This window comes from Neopsephotus bourkii, unplaced genomic scaffold (genome assembly GCF_033783945.1).
Source record: "Neopsephotus bourkii isolate Nb327-2 ecotype Australia unplaced genomic scaffold, CSIRO-AGI_Nbou_v1 NB_1574, whole genome shotgun sequence".
Taxonomy (NCBI): domain Eukaryota; kingdom Metazoa; phylum Chordata; class Aves; order Psittaciformes; family Psittacidae; genus Neopsephotus; species Neopsephotus bourkii.
In genome coordinates this window covers 7198153-7218586 of record NW_026902050.1, presented here as the reverse complement: position 1 = coordinate 7218586, position 20434 = coordinate 7198153, and the positions used below count along the sequence as shown (strand labels likewise).

Here is a 20434-nt window from a genome sequence, read left to right as displayed (position 1 = left end):
TGAAGGCTCAGAATTTGTCTTTTTAAGGTGTGTTTTTCAGGTTCTTTTATGGTTCTTATACAACCTATACTACAGTAGCATAATACATACCCAGACTGGTAGTCAACTACCCGCAGGTCAGTGCAGACAGAATCTTATGATTTTGAATGCAAGTTGCTCTCAAGTGTGATCTGGATGTTGCAGTAGAAGCAGGGATAAAATGCTGGTGTTCTGAGCAAGTTCTCTGCTTGTTAGTCCCAAAATAGGTGATGGCTTTCCTGCTAGTCTGATTATGCAACCAGCTGTATATGCTGAAACATCCTGCTCGATTAATCTGTATGAAAATACAGTATAGAAATGTAAAAAACTGGGTTTCAGGCCTATGAATCGCCCCTTTGGCTAGTTGAGGTACAGACATAAACTAAGGAGTTGTTTGGAGTTAGTGACTGTCTCACTGTTGCTTTTCCTTCCAGACATGCATTGAGAGGACTTTTCTTAGAAGGCAATGCAAACGATAGCCGTTCTTACACTGATCCTAGAAGTGAGAAGGTAAAATCCTGCCCCAAGCTATCCAAACTCATGGCAAGTTATAACTACACTGAGGACCTGCATTTTTTGTGGATTTACTTCTCCATATATGTATGCTAAAGCAGTCATAACATTTTTAGGATGAAACTTGGTAAGTTTGGTCTAGCAAGGTAAAAAATCTTGATTATGATACTGGAAAGAAGTTTGTAAAAATAAGAACATGTCTTTACTGCAACCTGACAATCGATTCTTTTCCCATCTATTAGAATTCTCAAACACTGCACAGTAAGAATAAGTCAAAGAGACATATTTTGCCTCCCAGATTGCCCAAGAAATGAACTGCAAGGCAATGACTATGAACATCCATATTCTGATGTCAGCTTAAGGCCGTATGGAATAACAGTCTCTGAGCCACCTCTTCCTTTGTGAAACTTAGATTCTTCTTTGGGCTTCTGGATTTGGATTCATACTTTCATCCTCAAGTTCCTTCCTCTAGTATGCTGGGTAATACGGTGCTTTATATTTGGTTTTGCATCCCCGACTGCTGTAGAAATGACATCTGTTCCTATAACACAGATGCTGAGGAAGCCAGATCTGTTTACGGGGCTTAGATGCTCAACCAATAGAGTAAGAAATCATGATCATGTTCAGGTTGTCAGCTTTCCCAATTTTTGAGTAGCCATTCTGTTCACTTAGATTGTGATATTTTCAAGGACATATTCAAGAAGCAGCATAGAGTCTTGAAGGCAAAATTCACTTCAGATACTCTTGCATCACAACATGCAACTGCAGATTTCCAAACCTCTCTTACAGTTGGTGCCCTGCAAGCACCTTGGCCTTAACACATCCTACCGAGGACCTGAGCACTTGATAAAGAGATTTTCTATGTAAAGTACTGTCCTGGGTTCAGCAGCAGCAGTCATTTTTCTCTTTCTTGGTAGCTGGTGCAGTGCTGTGTTTTGACTTTCAGCTGGGAACAGAGCTGAAAAACAGTGACATTTTGGTTTGGCCAAGGACTTTGTGGGCCTCATGCTCTGCCAGGGAGGAGGGGAGCCGGGACGAAGCAGAGACAGGACACCTGACCGAAACTGACCAAAGAGGTATTCCATACCACAGCACTTCATGCCCAGGATGTAAATGGGAGTTACCCGGAAGGGCCAGGTGGACTGCAGGGTTGGAGGAGGTGTCGGTCGGTGCTTGGTCGGGCTGGGGGGGGCGAGTTATCGGTCGCCTGGTGATGGGGTGTTGTATTCTCCTCCCTTGTTATTTCCTTTATCATTACTATTATTGGTGGTAGCAGTAGTGATTTGTGTTATACCTTAGTTACTAAACTGTTCTTATCTCAACCCGTGGGAGTTGCATTCCTTCTGATTCTCCTCTCCGTCCCTCCAGGAGTAAGGGGAGGGCAAGAAAGGGGGGGGAGTGGGTAACAAGCTGTCTGGTTGGGTTCAAACCACGACAAGTACACACAGAGAAATATTTGTAAACTGCATGCACACTGTGAAAACGAAATGCAGTTCCAGTGAAAAATGCAACTTCTGATAATTTACTGGATGAATTCCACGTTAAAGTGTTTGAAGTGGGGAATACCACAGCAGGTCTTTAATCTTTCCTGTGTGGGTTGATCACTCTAATGTCATTTATCATAACAGTATATGACAAGAGTAAATATAGCCCTAAAAAGTTTTTCCTAGTTCTCTTCCTGGTTTTTTATTTGCACTAATTTCCTTTTAGGACATTCTATTATCTGTTAATGATAATTTGTCTTGTAATCTTGCTAGGTTAATTTAAAGAATTTGGAAAACAAGGGCAAGGTAGCCTGGTGGATAATTGTGGAAATATGTGATATGTGTTGAAAAGTCTGAGCTCCTTAGGCAGACAGCCAATATTTTCAGCTGACCTCTAAAAAAGTCACTTCACAGGTGCATGTCTTTGAATTTGAAAATACCACCATTTGCATATGCATGCACCATAGCTGTATTTGCTCAGCGAATTTGCACGAGTAATTGAGTACTCTATGTGCGGCAACAGTCATTTTATGTAGAAATGATCTGGTGGTGGCTTTGCCACCCTCTTTAATGTTGGTTTCATGAAGCTGTGCCTGACCATGGTAACTTTCTGTGTCAGAAGTAAAAGAGGCAGATTTTTGCAGCTGAGCATTTGCAGAGATAGGTGGACATTAAAAACTTTGACTTTGAAATCTCTAAACAGTAATGCATTCTATTTTTATTTAAATCCATGGATTATAACATAGCTCTTCAATGACTTTTCATTAAACATAAAATTGCACAATCTATATGTTTTATCATTCTTATGCAATATAGCTATTGAAAAATGTAAACATAAGATTACAAATAATTAGAGCAAAACTTCCCAGTTCAAAATCTAATAGAACCAATGTAAAAAGGGATATTTTAGAATTTAATAAGCTATGCTTTGCCTAATGCTACCTTGCCTACTCCTGTTGCCTATTTTCTGTCTCTACCTGTGAATAGAAATTACCTAGTTCTGTCATCAAAATCTGTAAATGATAATTTGGACTCAGAGGCTGATGCCTTTTGGTCTTTGTAGGTTAGCTTGGATTTTTTATGGTTGTATCCCTAAGAGGACATTGATTCATAAATCCCAGGTGTGTCCTTGAGCACTTAAAGTGAAGATATTGACACCCCTGTCCCTGACATGTGACAAATTGCCTAACTTGGTCATGCGTGAAATTCTTGCGTGCATCAGATTTCATGCATAGAGTCCCCTAGATGCTGAAAGTTTGGTTTCTGGGCCTGCCAAGCTCTTTGACCTTCATACTGTAGGAAAAAAAATAGAAACTAACGTCATGCAGTTGCACCAGGGTTCACAGGCTGGGTATTCACATATCCACAAACTTGCCATGATCTCTTAGGATTTCCCAGACAAGACTACAATAGATTAAAATAAAAAAATGCAGCTAGGTAGGGTTGCAGTGGTGGCCAGAATAGTCAGGCAGCATGCAGGGAGCAGAAGGGCATTTCTTGCTTTCTTGCATTCAAATCTACCATTTCTTGAAGAGATTGGGAAGTCTCACAGGTATGGAATATCTTTGCTTAAGAACTCTATCTGACAAGATTACTCTCTTCAGAAAGTGATAGGCTACTCTTGGAGAGAGAGATGCTAGGTGAGAGAAAGACCAAGTGAGTATTAATCTTGTCTGGACTTTTGTCCTAGAGAGAAATCCACAAAAACAAGCTTGAATTAGAATCCTAATATTAGAGCAATCACTGGGGCTGGTTAGCTTCTGGAGCTCTCACTAGTGACTGTGCCACTGAAAACAAGAACAATAAGGTAAATGATCCACCAAAGAAGCAGTTATTAGCTAGCTGAACATCATGGTTCAGATGTAGCAGAAAGAAACTGGGTATGCTTCTCTCATCCATGACTGTTGGAGGAGGCGCTCAAAATGCAGATGTAAGGCTTGTTAGTTGTTGTAGTTATGCAAGGTGATCAGGAGTTTGTGTGTGTGAATGCTTATGAAAAACTTGGATCAATGGGAGCCACGGTATGCCCTTTGCTGAGCCCAGTTTTTACTACCCTTGTTAATAAAACCAGACGGATTTGTATGATGCAAATAGATATGTCCCAATATCAGTTTTCTGAATTTGTACTTTCTCAGCCCAGCAGGAAAACGAATTCTAGTTGGACCTACAGATACTTGGAAAACTGAATCCATGTGATGTGATGAACTGAACTTTGTGACATTGAAGGAAAAATTTAGTGCCAAAATGTAAAAAAAGGGAATTGTCAAAGAAAGACCGTCTTGATTTTATTCTCTTATATGCATCACTTCTGGATTACAGTAATATTTTCCTTCAGAAGAGCAGTTGGGCTTGTTGCTTTCACTATGTCAACAGAGATGTATTCCAGCTACAGACAGGGATAATGAAAATACTAATTTATATATTTTTTTTTTTTAAAGATCTATTTGGTATCCTGTTCCGTCATATAATTGTTTAAATTTTATTTTGATTAATTTAACCTTAATCGTTTTTACAAGCTGCAGAACTACTGTGACACTGTGCAAGCAGTATGGTGATTTACAAAGAGCATAGGAGGTATTATCTCTTGCTTTTGGGGTGAATACAGACTTTGTTTTACATAGCTTTTCTTTTTTTCCTTCCTTCTGATTTCCAGTATATATTCATTTCCATCAGATCCCCAAACAGCACATTGGGGATTGGTTTCTACACTGTGCAGTCACTAAGTCTCAATGTGGGCATCCCTATGAGGTATTAAAGCAGAAGTGCTGGTTCTTTAATGATTTTCTGTGCAACAGAGCAGACCATGAGTATTATTAGAAATGTCATTTTTTTCCTTTGCAAACAGCTATCTGCATCGGGAAGTAAATATTACAGAGGTGGTATTTGATCCTGACAGAACTGGAATGTGATGCAGAGCATTTTGATATCTCTCTTAACCAAATAGTCTGGAATCACTGGACAGGGCTAAGCCAACTTAATCAAAAGCTGAATGAGTGACCCATATTATGTAGACTGTTGACCTAATAATGAAAAACAGTTCTTGGATTAGTGATTTTGGTCATGACTATATGTGTCTGAAAATAAGAATTCATTAAATATTTGTGTATTGAGCTCACAGGCAATGAACATTTGTTTATTACTGGCTCATTAACTAAAACCAATATATCCACTAATGCTATCTTTTCTCCTGTGTATTAGCATTAACCTTTCTTTGCCCTTGTTTTTATTTGTACTTTGAGCCACTCAATAATATTGTCTGGACAAACCTATACTGATAGAGAAAGCGTTCATTCTAATCAGAAGTGGATAGAATGTAGGAAAGTAAGACATGTTGAAAACCTGTTTTGGCTGACTTTACTGCAAGGCAAAGATGAAGGAAGTCTTCTAAAGTGGCTCCACGCACACCTGTTCTGATGGTTCTTCCTTTTTGCACTCCTGATACTTGGCTCCATTTAGGTCTTTTCTGCATCTCATTTCCATCCTTTTACAAAAGAGAGATTTTATGAAATACCTGTTGCTGCAAGTGTTTAAGATCAGGTAAGATGAATATATATCAGGAAGGAGGTAAGTACAGTAGAAGGTGCAGGAACGATGGGTTAAGATAAACTCTGATGTCATGATTTGGTCGTTCGAGATCATATGATGTGTCCTGACTCGTATCGCTTAGATACTCTTGAATCATTTCCTAAGCAAAGGCTCTAAGGAGAGCACTTGTTATCAGGGATGAGGTTAACTTTACCCCAGGGTGCTTGATGAGTATTAAGGTGCTTTCACACCCCTTCCCCCCACCCCCTCCTCCAGTGTAGAAACAAAGAGAGAAAGCAGAGGCCATCAGTTTTTTATGTAGCTTTTGTCTTAGTGAATTCTTGTGTGTTGGTCTTTTTGCTTCTATAGTTTTAATTCAGTTTGTAACCATGCCTAATTGTGGTATAATAAAGTGCAAAAATTTTTAAGTGTTAATGGAAAAAAAATTGCAAGCCTTTGTGAGTACAAACACTTCTAGTCTAAGTTGTTATTAATTAGAATTTTTAAAAACTCAGTGTTTCTTTTGCAAGGTTACCCATATATGCATGCAGCATATTTTTTTTATCAGTATTTTTCTTTACACAAGAGGAAGATTTTGGTCAGAGTTCTCATGGTGTTTTTTACATGCCACAAAGGCAGTACCTATTCTGGAGTATAAGACTGGTCCCACAAAGGCTCATTCTGTTCCCATACTGAACTCATCGCTTTCTGTGGAAACTCCATGGTAAGTGTTGGATTTCCTCACTTGGAACCACTTCCAAGCATTGTACATATTTACCTTCTAGAGAAGGTAATCAACTAAACAAACAAGGCACATGTACTGGGAAAATTAAATATCTTGTTCGTTCAGTGGACAGAGATTATAAGAACTTCATCCCAAACACCAGTTCTCAGTTGGAGTTATATGAGAAAAGGTGGACAGCCCATGTCATTCCTTTTACCTCCTACAGACTTCTCCATAACTCCTTGTCCATTCTTGTCTATTATTCCTTCATTCCAGAAAACAAAAAATCATTTGTATCACAGAAATGCGTAACTTCAGTACTTAGAGTATGCACATAGTAAAGTCATTCACTGTATTTAAAAATGAAATTACACTCTTTGAAATACTGAGCCCTTGGGTGAAATACTCATGCATGTGGATAGCTTGATAAATTAGGTTGTAATATATCTGTGTATCCTGTTGAGGTTCCCTGGTCTTCCTTCACTCACTCCTGAGGTCATATTGCCTTTCTGATCCTTTTCTCATAGAATCTGTGGCTTTGCAGTCTTGTGTTCCTTCCTTAAAAACCGAAAACAAAAGATATTCACAGTTTGTTTCTTATGCTGAAGGAGTGCAAGAGGTGCCTGCATACCATCTGTCTTCTTACAAAGGGTTAAGTAGCTGGTTAAGTGACGCCTTTTTGTATGGGAATGACTAGAGGACCTTACACACCACCACTGAAATAACTAGGAGTTGAACACAAGCAGGACAGAATTTGACCAGCGTTCCCTGTGGAAACATCTCCCTTTGAAGAAATTCAGGTACAAAAGTTCCATCTCTGAATGACCATGTTGAATAACAGTGTTGGTTTAGTAGGGCTCTTTACATTGTTGTTAAAATACTGTTAAAAAAAGGATTAGTATCCATAGTACATTCTTACTTTCCATATGAATCTGAATTTCATTCATAGAGAGAGACTTGGACAACAGGAGAAGGGGAACATTTTCTTTGTAATGAACTTGAAGAGAAACTTTTTTTTTTTAAAGCTTTGAGGTTAGAGCGGATGACAATGTAAGAGACAAGGATGAAAGAGTAAGAGCAAATACTACCTTGAAACAAAAAACCCAAATGTGTGATTGACATGACCATGAATTGCCATCATTAGTATATTGCTTGACTGAGGAGCCACTGGCGCGAGGCTACCATCTGCGGGCTTATGACTGAACGCCTCTAAGTCAGAATTCCTCCTAGACGTAGTGATACCGCAGTGCCACTGGTGCCTCAATGGGCTCGCGATAGCGGTCACTCGAGATTGACCCAGGAAATAACAGTCTTGCTCAGAATGTTAAAGCCCATCCTGAATCTTCGTTAGTGAAGACAGGCCTTCCTCATAGGAGAAGGAAAACTCCTATTTTCAAACCTGGGCAGACGGAGCTCATCTAGCCTTGTAAGGTCTTCCATCTAAGAGAAGGACACTCTTACAAAACCTACGACCTGAGGACTTTCCTGTCACCATCCTAGCTAGCTAGGCCATGGCAGTTAAGCCTTAGGTGTAAAGGGTGAGGCCAGTTCTGCGCACACTGCGCCTCACCTGAAAAATCCACTGTGCAGGCTGGAAGGGCTTACTCTCACTTGTATGAATGGACAGGCAAGGGTCGAAACGGTAGGTGACAAGGTGCATGGGAAGCTGCAGATCCAACCTTGCATGCAGGCAGACCGGGGCATGGGTAGCTCGAGGTTACTCAGGCGATGACAGGCCTGGTCGGACACTCCCTGATTGCCTAAGCAGCCTTTTCCAACCAGTTTTGCATATCCCACATGCCCTTGGTCATCGTGCTTGCAGTAAGCATGGTTAAAGCCCTTCCCAAATCTTTGCTCGCGAAGCCAAGCCATCAATATTGCTGATAGAATACTGATCCCAAAATTCCTTTAAAAATCTTTCAGCTTTTGACTGATTGTGGTGCTAATAAGAGGATGATGCTGCAGTTTTATCGTCAGGGTCATTCTTGGACTTGACATTGTCTTTATCAATCTGTTAATGAAAATAATGCTTATGTAAGGTACGAATTCCTGGCTCAGGGCCAGAGATGCTGGCGGTGATACTCTGTAGTATAGCATGTTAAAGAGTAGGTTTACTTAGTTTCTTTTGGAAGTAAGCACTGGAGAGAGAAAGATTTGGGTAGTGGAGTTGTATTAAAAAAAAACCCCGAACAACTGCTCTGAATTGAATCCATCAAATTTGTCTATAAGATTTGAAAAGCATCAGTATTAAAAAGTGAAACCCCCTAGGAATTTCAGTGTTTGATATAATCCCATTGACTTTTTAAAACTGGAGGTTCCTTCCTAACATCTTTAAAATATTAACATGTCTCAGTCTTTGCAGCTATTTTGTGCTTGCAAAATTTTGGCAGGAAAGCAAATAGATTGATGTTGAGTTCCTAACCTGTTGTAGTGCTGGATGCATTATGTGTCTCAAAAGATGTCAGAGTTCCCTGTTATATGCTTGCATGAGCATTATTTCCTGGACTAATTTAAGTTACTTTGAATCCTGAATTTAGGTGCATTATAGCAATATTTTATACCCTAGCTCTGTAGGAACTGGAAGTATTAGAAGAGGCATGTGCTTATGGTGCTGTACTATTTGTCCCCGCCAGATGATTCCTGAGGTCATCTGGGAGTGTTCAGCTCTGTTTCAACTGCTTTGCAGGCAGGTTGTAAACTGGCAATCTAGGTCATTGTTAATACAAAATAAAACAGCTGCCAATAAAGCTGAAATATAATTCAGTATTCCCAATACATGCAAGCAAAGAAAGAAATCCAAGATATTTGCGCTGACAGCTGACATTGCCTCCTCAGTTTATGATGCTGTATTCTTCCACTTACTGAATAACCTCAGATATTGCAAGGACAAATAAATAATATGGACACAGCACAAGAAAGTTTTGGATTCTTTGACACTAATGCTGTAAAAGACTGCACTCTACAACCAAGCACCTGGCCCTGAGTTGGTCTATTTGCATGGTAAGATATTGCCAAAGGTGATTAAGTCAGCAAAATTAGAAATCAGACTTATTTTGACAGAAACACAAGGTTTGCAGTGTCATTTGGCAGCAGAAAGTACTAATACCATTCTGAGCTCCATTAATGTCTGCAGGATGTGAAAGATCAGGAAGATATTAGCTTTTTAAAAAGGAATCTCATGACCACATGCTGGAAGCTGCATTGATTTCTAGTCATTTTAACACCAGACAAAACCATAAATACACAGGGAGTTCAGCAAAGATAATTAAGGGTTTAGAAATACTAACTTAGTTGACTAAAAGCCTTTTAAAGAGCATAGCTTTGTTAAATGATGGCTGACCAGTGGAGCAAGTTAAACAGAAATATTTATGTATACTGTTGCAGCAGCTGAAATTATCTATGCAGGTAGATCATTATTTATTTGAAGATGAGAAAGTTTAGAAGGAAGGATAGGTTCTTCCCAAAACTAACCTGTGTTTGAAAATGTCAGGGATACCTGAAGCTGCTTGTTGCCTCTCTGGCCCCATCTGTGCACGTGTAAGAAAACACAAGAAAACACACACATGCACACAAGGATAGCCAAGAACAAAGAACAGAGTTTGCAGGATGAGAAAGATTTAACTAAATGTAAGCCAAGTCAGCATGACTTGAAGTAGTTTCCAGGTGATATTTGGAGATGCCATGTTTTTTATTGTGAGAATAGTCTATTAGTTTAGCAGTTTTAAAATCAGCTCAGGTTTGCTGTGCTCCTTCAGATGTTTTGCAGTTCTTCACTCTGAATGCAAGTCTTTCTGATCTTACCCTTTGACTGGAATTTGGCCCTAGTTTGTTGTTTCAGCAGATATTGTCTTTTGTCAGTCCCACAAATTATGTCACTAGGTGGGACTCTTAAATATTTGCCAGTGTCATTAAACACTGCTTAATTGCTGTCTTTGCTCTGGAGTTGCTGACTAAATCCAAATAATATCTGTGAGGAACAATGGCATTTTTGTCATACCGTGGTGTGTTTTGTCCAGCAGAAAAGCAGTGTGAACACTGTGGCTTACTGTTGTCAATGTTAGTGGTCTGGACTGTGCTTCCTATAGCCCAACTGAATGGATTCTCAGACATTTCTATCAATAAGCATCTCCACATGTCACATGTGAGACTTTGGTTTATTATGGTGATATTCAGCTGTCATAAGAGCTGTCATGATTTCCCCACTGGTTCATAATCTGATTCATAATAGGAACAAAATTTTGTTTGTGAGTGGAGCTTATGGATTTTCTGATTGTTTTTAAGATATGAACTTCAGCATTCACTGCCTCTGATGTTTTTATTGACCTGATTCTTGGCCTGATTCTCATGAAAAATACTGCATATGAGGCGTAATTCTTTACAGTTCTAGGAATAAGAGTTGGTCTCACTAAGAAAGCCAAATGTAGATCTTATTTTCGCAGTAATACTGAACTGGAGAGAATTAAAGACCTGTTCTAACAGATTTCTGACAACAACAACAACAAAATTGGTGACATGCCATGGTCTTCATTGGAGTCAGTTCTAGTTCAATTGATCTGAGAGAGGACCCAGAAATTCTGTTTGCATGTTAAAAAAAATAATATTTTGATAGAGTTCATTATCTCTTAGACAGTTGAAGTCTTTTTACTTGCCAAGTTTCTCTCAAAGCTGGATTAAGATAAAGTTTAACAGTTTTCTTTCCTGCTCTCTCTCAGAGCAGTCATGAGCTTGTGGTAGATATATGCTGCTTTGGAGCACAGCCTGAATCTGTTAAAACCCAGGCATGGCTCATGTAAATGCTTCTTGGATTAAAACTGTATTCAGGCACAATGGCACACGCATTTGTAAAACAGTGAAAAGGTAAATACCCATAGCCATATACATTTTACACCATAGAAATCCTAGAGCTTTGACAAAGGCATCATGTAATCAACTTTGGTCAAGCATATTGATATCATTTCAGTCTAAAATAGCGTAGTATTACTTGCAGAAAAATATGATTTGTGGGAAGGCTCTGGAGGGAGAGAAAAACCCGCAAACCACACAATCTTTTTTTCCATAGAAAAAGATTCTTTTAATTTTGATTTAGTCAAGTAAACACCCATTCACCTTTTGACTGTCTTTCTTCGGTGGAATCACTTGTTCCAGAGGCATAGAGAAAAATAAAAATCAGCAAATGAGTCCTCCTGAAGACTTAGCTAAAAAGATGTGGTTTTATGTCTTTTCCACTCCTTAATTCAGAAGTGGATCCAGACTTTACTGGAGTGACTGCAATTATTTTGTTGGCAGAAGTTCACTTTCAGGTGAGACAATTTATAAAATTCAAAGGTTCAAATCCAATACTGTGAGGAAAATTTATTTGCAATGGAAATTTTATCACCGAGTTCAGAGAGACCAGAACATTGCCATAAAGAATTCTGCATGTTTCTATTAACATTGATATTATTTCCACATATGGTTTATTGAAATCAACAAATTGTGTAGTTGTAAATGAAGCTGAGGAGATGCAGCTTATCTTAAGTCCATGCTTATCTGCGTGTCAGACAAGGCCTTTTTTTAAATTTATTGTCGTGAGCTATATATGTTCAAGAAAAAAAGCAATTCATGAAACAGTGAGCAGAACACTCAGCCAGCATGACCTTGCACAGCCACTTCTCTGTGTTTCAGAATCCACGACTATAAAATGCGAGTAATGAGGTTATAAACACATCATTTTTATTGAGTAATGATGTTACATGGTTCTATTTTCTCCTTTATTTCTTTTTGCTGTGTATTTCTATTTGCTGGTAAAAAGCATGCAAGTAGCTAATTACACTTCGGGGTTCTCAATCTTCAGTGCAGTGCAACTTGCATATTTATTTGTGTCTGTACAAAGGTGATATTAATCGTTTGGAAACCACTACTGCCAAGTTAACTAAATGGAGCCAAATGTGTAGTGCTTTTTCAGTTTGCAGGTGTTAGACAGCACAAGGAAATCAGGTTTGAAGCCTCAGAAAGTTTTCTAAAAATAATTTTTCTTTTCTAAAACCCAGCGTTCACCCACAGCCTTCTTGTGCAAATCTGTGCAGTAAAATTAATGTCCTTTCTCTTTAAGCAGTTTGCAAATGATTAAAAAACTTTGTTATGGTTTAGGCTTACTATATTCAACATACTCTTGTTCACTTACTGCTCTTTCATCTATTTTTTTAATCTTTTCTTTCTGCCCAATTTACATAAATAAAACTCACTTCTTGATGGTTTCCAGTACACAAACTCTACAGGTCACTTTTGTTTTCTTTGAAGTTATACCTTTGAAATTGAAAACAAGTGACAATAAAAACCCGCTATGTCTCTGAAATTATATTTGCCAATTTAGAGTGAAGCTCCTGGTGATAGCGTAGTAGTGACACTGTACAAGTTCTGCCCCTGTGGTCTATATTTTCTGGGTCTGCCTTTGAAATTTTAACAGAAAGGAATGCTGCAAGAAACTTACAGACTTATAGGTCCATGGAAATGCAGACAATAAATTTGTTTGATGCTGAATGTGTTATCTTTATGAAAACAAGGTCTGTGGCCATTGTAGTGATTTTTCAAAAGTGTACTCCTCACTGGAAATTTAAAGCATCAAAGTGTGTTTCAGAATGACTTTGTGGTGCAGTAATTAAGAAAAGAGATTGCCTTTTCTTCCCAGTAAAAACTTTGTTAGCACATTTATCATCAAGGCATTTGTGATGGTAAATTTAGCTACATTTTTGTATTCCAAATGACAAAATTATTCTAAAATAAGTTAAAAATATTTAATGTAAATTTCACATTTAATTTCTTTAATGATATTTGTAAACCTTTCAGTGTATTCCTCTGAAAATTTTGCTTCCTCTTTGGTTTCTTCTATTCATTATTAGGTATCTGTTGAGTTTAATAGAAATATACCTTATGTCAACCTTAAGAGAGAGTATCAAGTCTTTTTTTTTCAATCTTGTTGCATTTCCTGTGAAGAACCTCATTATTCCCTACAGGAGATAAATACATTCATTGTGTTTATCATCCAAAAGAATTTATGGCTCTATTTAAATTGCTGGTGCAGACTTTTTGAAGTTATGCTGGTCGTTTAAATGTCTCTGTAGTGGACAGATACAGGATTTGGGAGAAGGCATGGTCTGGCACACTTTGTAAGCCTGTGGTGATCTCAGACATGGCTATTTGAAAGCTGAAAAACCTGCAAGAGATCCTTGTGGATCTTAGTGGCAAAAACTGGGGGAACTCTGCTAAGCTTCTCTCAGCTTATTTTATAAAAATGATATTTCTAATTCCGTAAAATCTTATCTTTAAACTATTCCATCTCTTTCCCTCTCATCTATTTTAGTCATCCTTTAACTAAAAGTCTTAGATTTTAGACATTTAATCAGTTTGCCTCAGGCAAGCCATGTGTCTTCCCCTGAATAGCCATTTGTTTCTGTATTTCTAAAGAGCACCGTAATAAGAAAGCTGGAGAGCTTTAAAGATATTAAAAGATATCTTTGTAAAATCTCATGCAGGATGAAATTCCTTTATTCATATAAATAGGGATGTTCACTTTTTGAGAGTTTTCCATTGATGTGTACAACACTGGTAGGTAGACTCCTGAATGTTAAGAGTAGACAATGCCCTCAGTACTACAGTGATGACCTAAGATAGAAAAGGGGTAAGCTTTCTGGATAAAATTCAACTTTTATTAGGTCAACTGACCTGTGTCTATACATCTGAGATCCAGTACATTTTTATCAGCTTTATTAATTAATATAAACTATTGCCCTGGCCATGCCCCTTTGTGTGTTGTACATTCATTTCAAGGACATTAGTTTATCTACATATTTTTATGTGGCCATTTTGCTTTTATGATGATTCTTGCAGTCGTTCAGAGTAGAGATTTAAAGGGAGTGGAGGGATAAAAAAAAAAGTAAAACTAATGAACAGTGATCACATGCACTATAAAAAACAAAAAAAAAAAAAAAAACCCAGAAAACCCGCCTAATAACCCCAAACAAAAACAAAACCAAAGAAACCCAAACCCAAAGCAACCACTATTATTTGTATTACAGCAGTACCTCAAAAAAAAACAACAGAGATTGAAGATCTGTTGTACTAAGAACTTCACAGATAGTTAGATACTTGTTCCTTCAAAGGAATTAGATGCAGCAGGCAAAACTACAAATGTGAACTGCATTTTCTCAAAGTTGCACAGTTCAGATTAGTGGCAAGATGAGGAGTTCCCATGAAAGCTCCTGGGTATTGTCTCAGCAATCAACAAAATCAATGAAAATTGTTATTTTTAGGAAACCAATTTGTTGCATGCACGCAAAGATTACTGCAATGCAGTTTAATACTATAATTTTGACTGCCTGTCTGTTGTTCTCTGCTTTTGCAGTGACAAGGGGCTCTCCATTTTTAGTGATTGTGGCTTTAATTAAACTAGATTTTAGCAGGTTACCTTACAGCATCTTAGGTATTTTAAGGAGAAGCTCCAATAAGGCCTTAGTGATTAGGCCGGTACGCATTTTACAGAGAAAAGCAGGAGCAAAAAATTATTGGATACAGTTTTCTGTAGAAAAATATTAAGAATTAGTGTGGTGCATAAAAGGAAAGATCATAGCCAAAAGTGGACTTTCTAGCCTGGATTGTCAAAGTAAGTGACACCATCATTCAACACCTGTTAGAGCTTGCTGAGATAGATGCAAACCTAACATATCTTTATTAAAAAGACCAGGGCTCTGGTTGGGCAGTGAGTGACTGCCCTATGTGGGAGAAGGCTGTGACCTGCCCTGTGAGGTTCCAGCTGGCTCTGTAAAGTAAGCCTGTCACAGCTTCAGACTGTCAGAGGTGCTGACGTGGTGCCACCGCTGAGGTGGAAAGCACATGAGGAGACACAGGAAAAGGAGATGCGAGGAAAGAAAGTGAAGGGGCTTGTCTGAAGAAGCGAAAGGGAAGAAGCACATGAAGGGGGTGTTGGTGCGTCTGGAGAGGCACACGCATGGAGGGAGGTGCTGTGTGCTATCCCTGAGGGGGAACTTGGACAGATTGAAGAAGTAGCCCTTTCAGAAGCATGAGTGGCAGTCCTCAGAGCGTGACCATTTACAGTGAAACTGGGTAGCTACAGCCATGCTGGCAAAGTGGAGCAGTTGGAATACACTGGATAGCTCAAAGGAGGTGAGCAGTGCTGAGGGATAGGTGGGCCAGTGCCGCTTGTAAACACTGTCCTGTGCAAAGGAAGGCAGCTTTGGGATCAGCTGATGGAGGTCTCTGCAGAGCAATGGTCAATCCAGTTCATCCTGCCAATCAAAGAGCCCTGTGGAGGGACAGTGAAAAAAAGGAGGTAATCAACTGCAGTTGGTTGAACTGTGGGAGTGTGTTTAGAAGCAGGGAAGAAAGGTCCCTGAAAAGCAGTGATCACCAATGCCATGTCTGGGCAGGTGGGCACTGTTGCTGATGCCACTCAGGTATCACCTGCAAAGCTGGGTGATCAAGGAATGACATGCATACCATAATGGTGTGAGCATGTGGAAAACAGGTATGAGATGAGCAGCATGGCCAAAGGATGAAGTAAGGATTCCAGTAGTATGATCAAACTTGAAGAAAATGGGAAGAAGGGCTGAAAATTTTCCATGCTCCTGCACCAGGAGTAACAGATATTCTTGAACAAAGGAGGGGGGAATATGATGAAGGGAACTAGTAACTCTGTTTTGAATTTCTAGCCATATTGAGAAACCATTACCAGTTACTTCAAACACATTCTGGATTCAACACATGATCTTAATGATGAAGGATGCCACATCCCATTAGCAGTCTTCTGAGCCATACAGTTCTCCTGAGAGCCTGTTTCAGCAAGTTGGTTGATGTTCCTATGTGATGCATACAAAATATATTTAACAATTAAAGTATTTTTTCCATTCATCATTTAAATCAAATTACAAGGCATTTGAACACTGAATAATTTATATTCCCCCAAAAGATGTTAGGCTATTAAATAACAGGAATAATGTTAGGTTTATTAAATTGTTGCAGAGAACTCTTTTCTATCTTTGGTACTGCCTCAAACTCTTCATTTTTATCAAATAATTGTTCCATTTTTGGCTTGATTGTAGGGTTGTTTCAGGGTTTTTTTCTGTTTGTTTCTTTCAGTTTTGAATGTTTTCTGGGCAAATCATTTCAGTTCAGGCATTCCCCAGCTGGCGCATCCAGTCACTGAATTCTGTAAAAGAAGGTTATTCTCAAAACTGTGTGTCTGTGTATTCTCTACATTTGGAGACAAATGCACAACTCTTTCCCAGATCTGTATTTCCCTCCTGGCAAAGGGCTGCATATTACCTCAGTGCCTGGCTTGGTGATGTGTTATCGTATTTATATAAATGGATGCATGTTCTCTACTGAAGAGTTTTCAAAGAGGTACAGAGTCATGTGGAGGGACACTTAATTGTATGTAGGTTATTTTTTGGCAAGCTCAGATGCTGACTATGTGAGAATAGCATCAAAAATATTATGGTTGATTTTGCCCCTGAATTTTGGCAGGATAATTGCAGAACCCCCCCAGTCTGAATGAATTTATCCTTCAGGCAGTTGCATTTACAGATAGAATTTTGTAGACACAGTTATTGCAATCCAAAAAGAAAGCGGGAAAGGAAAATTTCATTCTGATCAGGAAAGTTAATGTTCAGTTTGAGGGAAGGGTTAAAACTATAATGCAGGGGTCATACATAGATCTTACTTGCCTCAGAACCACTGAGATGAAGAAAAGGAAGCATTTGGAGGACGATAACAAGGATGTTATGATGGGTAACATGACATTTAAGTGCCAATGGAATGAGCAATTCTATAAGCCCTCAAGAAGACAAATGTTGCTGAAACATGACAATTTATTGAATGAATTTCCTAACACACTTCTTACCATATTTTCCCCCTGCAGTACTACAGTGAATTCTGTCCTGTCTTTTGGCACAAAACTAAAGGGAAGAGAGTGTCATGCAGCAGCAAGGTGCTGAGCCCAGAGTCTGTCTGTCTTCCCAAATGAGGAGGGTGAAGAAGTAGCTTGCTTGTTCCTGCAGAATATGGAGAACTTCTCCACAGAAGATGGAAGGTCCAGCCAGACAGATGTTGTCAAAGAAACTGATGGTAAGGTTTAACTTCTCTCACAAAAAAAGATAGAAAGTGGTGTTAGGAGGTATATTTGTGAGGGGAGAAACTAATTTTCCTCTACTGGAAGGCAGATGGAATAGGATAGTTTTTATTTGCAGGGAAATGAGAGAGGGAGAATAATCAAGGAAAAGAAAAAGCATGGCTTGATTTGTAATGGTGACTTCTAAGTAGACATTTTGATTTGTGATTTCTAACTGTGAAAATACATAGAAACCAACCCCCCAAAATAGTTTAATTCTGACCCTGTCCTGACCAGCAGTACATTTTTTAAGGTATAACAAAATTTTACTGGTGAGTGCTGGTTATGAAGTCTGGATGTGTTTCATTTGCTTGAACAGCTTTGGAAAGAGTTATAGTGCTATATTTGTAATGAAGCCTAACCTCAGTCCATATTAAAAAGTGACCACATAAATCAGCTATGTTTCCCATCTCAATCAGTGCATGATAGTCATACAGCTGCAGAACACAGTACTGAAATAAATGTTAATTCATCCAATTAAAGTGCAGTTTCTACTTACTGCTATATTGCATGATTTGTCTGTGACTAGCTACATCAGTTGACATCAATCCAGAGTCTAGCAGGTTACCTATGTAGACACTTTATGAACTGGAGGTAATAAAATTATGGTGCAAACTAAACACTTACAGGGAGGATAATTTGCTTAAGATCATAAGTGAAAATTATCTGTGTATCCTTGAACTCAATATAGGAAACTGTAGCAGTTGGGAGATGAAGGTTTCTGTGGTTTTTACCAAAGCACTCCTAACTGCTGCCATGTAAAAGATCAGTGCTAAAACTGGTTTTCTAGGCTGGAAAGGGGAAAATGCACCATTTCAGCTCCAAAGAGTTCCATCTTTCCCCCCCAAATTATGTCTGAATTTGATCACTAAAGGCAGAATATGGTATTATGTGAAGTATTACCTGTCTGCAATACAAAGGGAACATCTTGTCTAAACTGTTATTGAGAGTTAAAATCCTTTGGAAAGTAATGTGGGATTTATGGGTACTTATCAAACCAAACAAAAGTACCTGTAGCACAGATGAAGAATATGCTAGGGAAGGCAGTCTGGGTTATTCCTGCCTCAAGCAAAGGCAAACCCGTCAGTGGGATTGCTTTTGCTCAAGGATCTGGCTGCCCTTGGTGGGTTAAACCTCAATGGGCTGCTCAGTATTGGTTGTAATATTCACTACTCACTTCTTGTAAATATGAATCAAAATTTCCTTCCTTAAAATCAAGAGTAAGATCAGCTCTCCTGCTCTATCTGGGGAAATGCCCACTGGAGAATGGAGCAGCAATTTTACTTGTAGAATCCCCTTTTCTGATTGTTTTCCCTTGTAACTCACGTACCTGTGCCTTTAGGGTCAAAGTAGATTTTTCCATCCCAGCCTCCTCCTGTCCTCTTCATGGTCACTGCCTTTCTCTATTAATTTATTTCTGTCATTTGGTGTTGTATGCCATCAGGTTGCTTCTTCAGAAATTACTGGCAAAATAAGACAGATGTGCCAAATGCAAAGACTTTAAGGTACCGGTTTCCATAGCAATTGCAACCATGGTCTAAGATCTTCATTCCTGGGTTTGGAGATTTGTTGTAACAGCTGAACAGATAGAAAATGCTAGATATTGGTGAATGAGTACTTGATAGCATACTGGCAGCCATCTTGTCCCACATCAGTTTACACGGAGATAACCAAGTCCAGATTTTTGCAATTTCCACTACTTTTTGTGTGATACATCCACTTCTATAATACCGCTCCAAAAGGGTATTTCATGAAGATTGCCTATGGAAAGTATTTAAAAGCATAAATAAATATTACATATATAATGATATGATTCATACATATAGCATGCACAATATTAATATATGAAATACATGTTAGATTGCCTAGAAAAGTAGTAGTTCAGGGCTCCACCTCTAAAAAGAAAACAATATTGAAATCTTCCTGACATTTTTTTCTTTGTTTATTTGCATTATAAATTCTTTGTGTCATTGATTCTGAGTTTGTCTCTACAGATGTATGCTTGCATATATTCACCTTCTATCATCTGGATGTTACATAAATAAAAAATTAAGTTAATAGGTAAAAGTAGCAATCCCTTCACTGTAGCCAAGTCGATGGGAGTAGATGAATTGTTAATTCAAATTAAATTGCTTTTATGAACTTCTTGTTCATTTATATTAATTGCTTGTACTGACCTGACTTAACCTACTTAGGTGGAACTGCAAAAATTAAGCATGCTTCCATTTTGCATGCACAAAATGCACAGAGAATTACTTGCTTAAATGCACTCACATACGCTTTCTACATAAAAATTAACAAACTCATTTATAATGTGATCCAGTAAAAGTAGATGTGCCTTCGAGGTTTCTTTCTATCAGAATTTGGGTTGTAATTCACAGTGGGACAGACAGGAATGGTTTTCCCTTCAGGTTTGAATGTCTGGTGTATTCAGAGGTATTCCTTTTAATCATCCCAGGTGTGCTGAAAGAAAGAGAACTCCAGAGATGTGGTTTATTCAGGTTACCACTTTTAACTTGGCTCAGTATGGAATTATGCAGCAATAACTCAGGCAGTGTTAATTCTCATCCTTCCTTACCTTCATATATTTATTTGAAGGCTTCCATCATTGTTCTGGAATTTGATTTGTGCTGCTGGTTTCACAGTATTTCAGGAAGAGATTTAGATCTTGAGACTGGTTAGGATGAGGAGGGAGAAGAAGAACTAGCCAAAGGCACAGTCTCTTAGTGTATTTTGTGAGCAACTAAGGCTATGTCAGTTGATTCTACCTCTGCTTCTCCATAATGCCTCCTCTCTGTAAGGCTGGAGCCATAGTACTGTCCTCTTCCTCTACACATAAAGGTTGTGTGCTTCTGATAGTATAAAAAAGTTAAATGCTTTGGGAATTGATTGTCTACAATAAACAAATCTATGAAATTCATAGTGCTATCATGGCAAAATCTGAACAGCATATTTGTACATCCTTTTTTTAATTTCTTGAAGTGTGGAGATTTATTTTTTTTTTTTTTG

General features: G+C 38.5%; 1 protein-coding gene across 1 annotated transcript in view; it reads left to right on the top strand.

The window, feature by feature from the left end:
- Positions 1 to 1575: 1575 nt before the first annotated feature.
- Positions 1576 to 20434, top strand: part of BCHE (butyrylcholinesterase) — a 314562-nt gene continuing 295703 nt past the window's right edge. The window contains exon 1 of the mRNA XM_061371674.1: positions 1576 to 1607. The gene's annotated coding sequence lies outside the window, so the exon portion shown is untranslated. The remainder of the gene's footprint in view (positions 1608 to 20434) is intronic.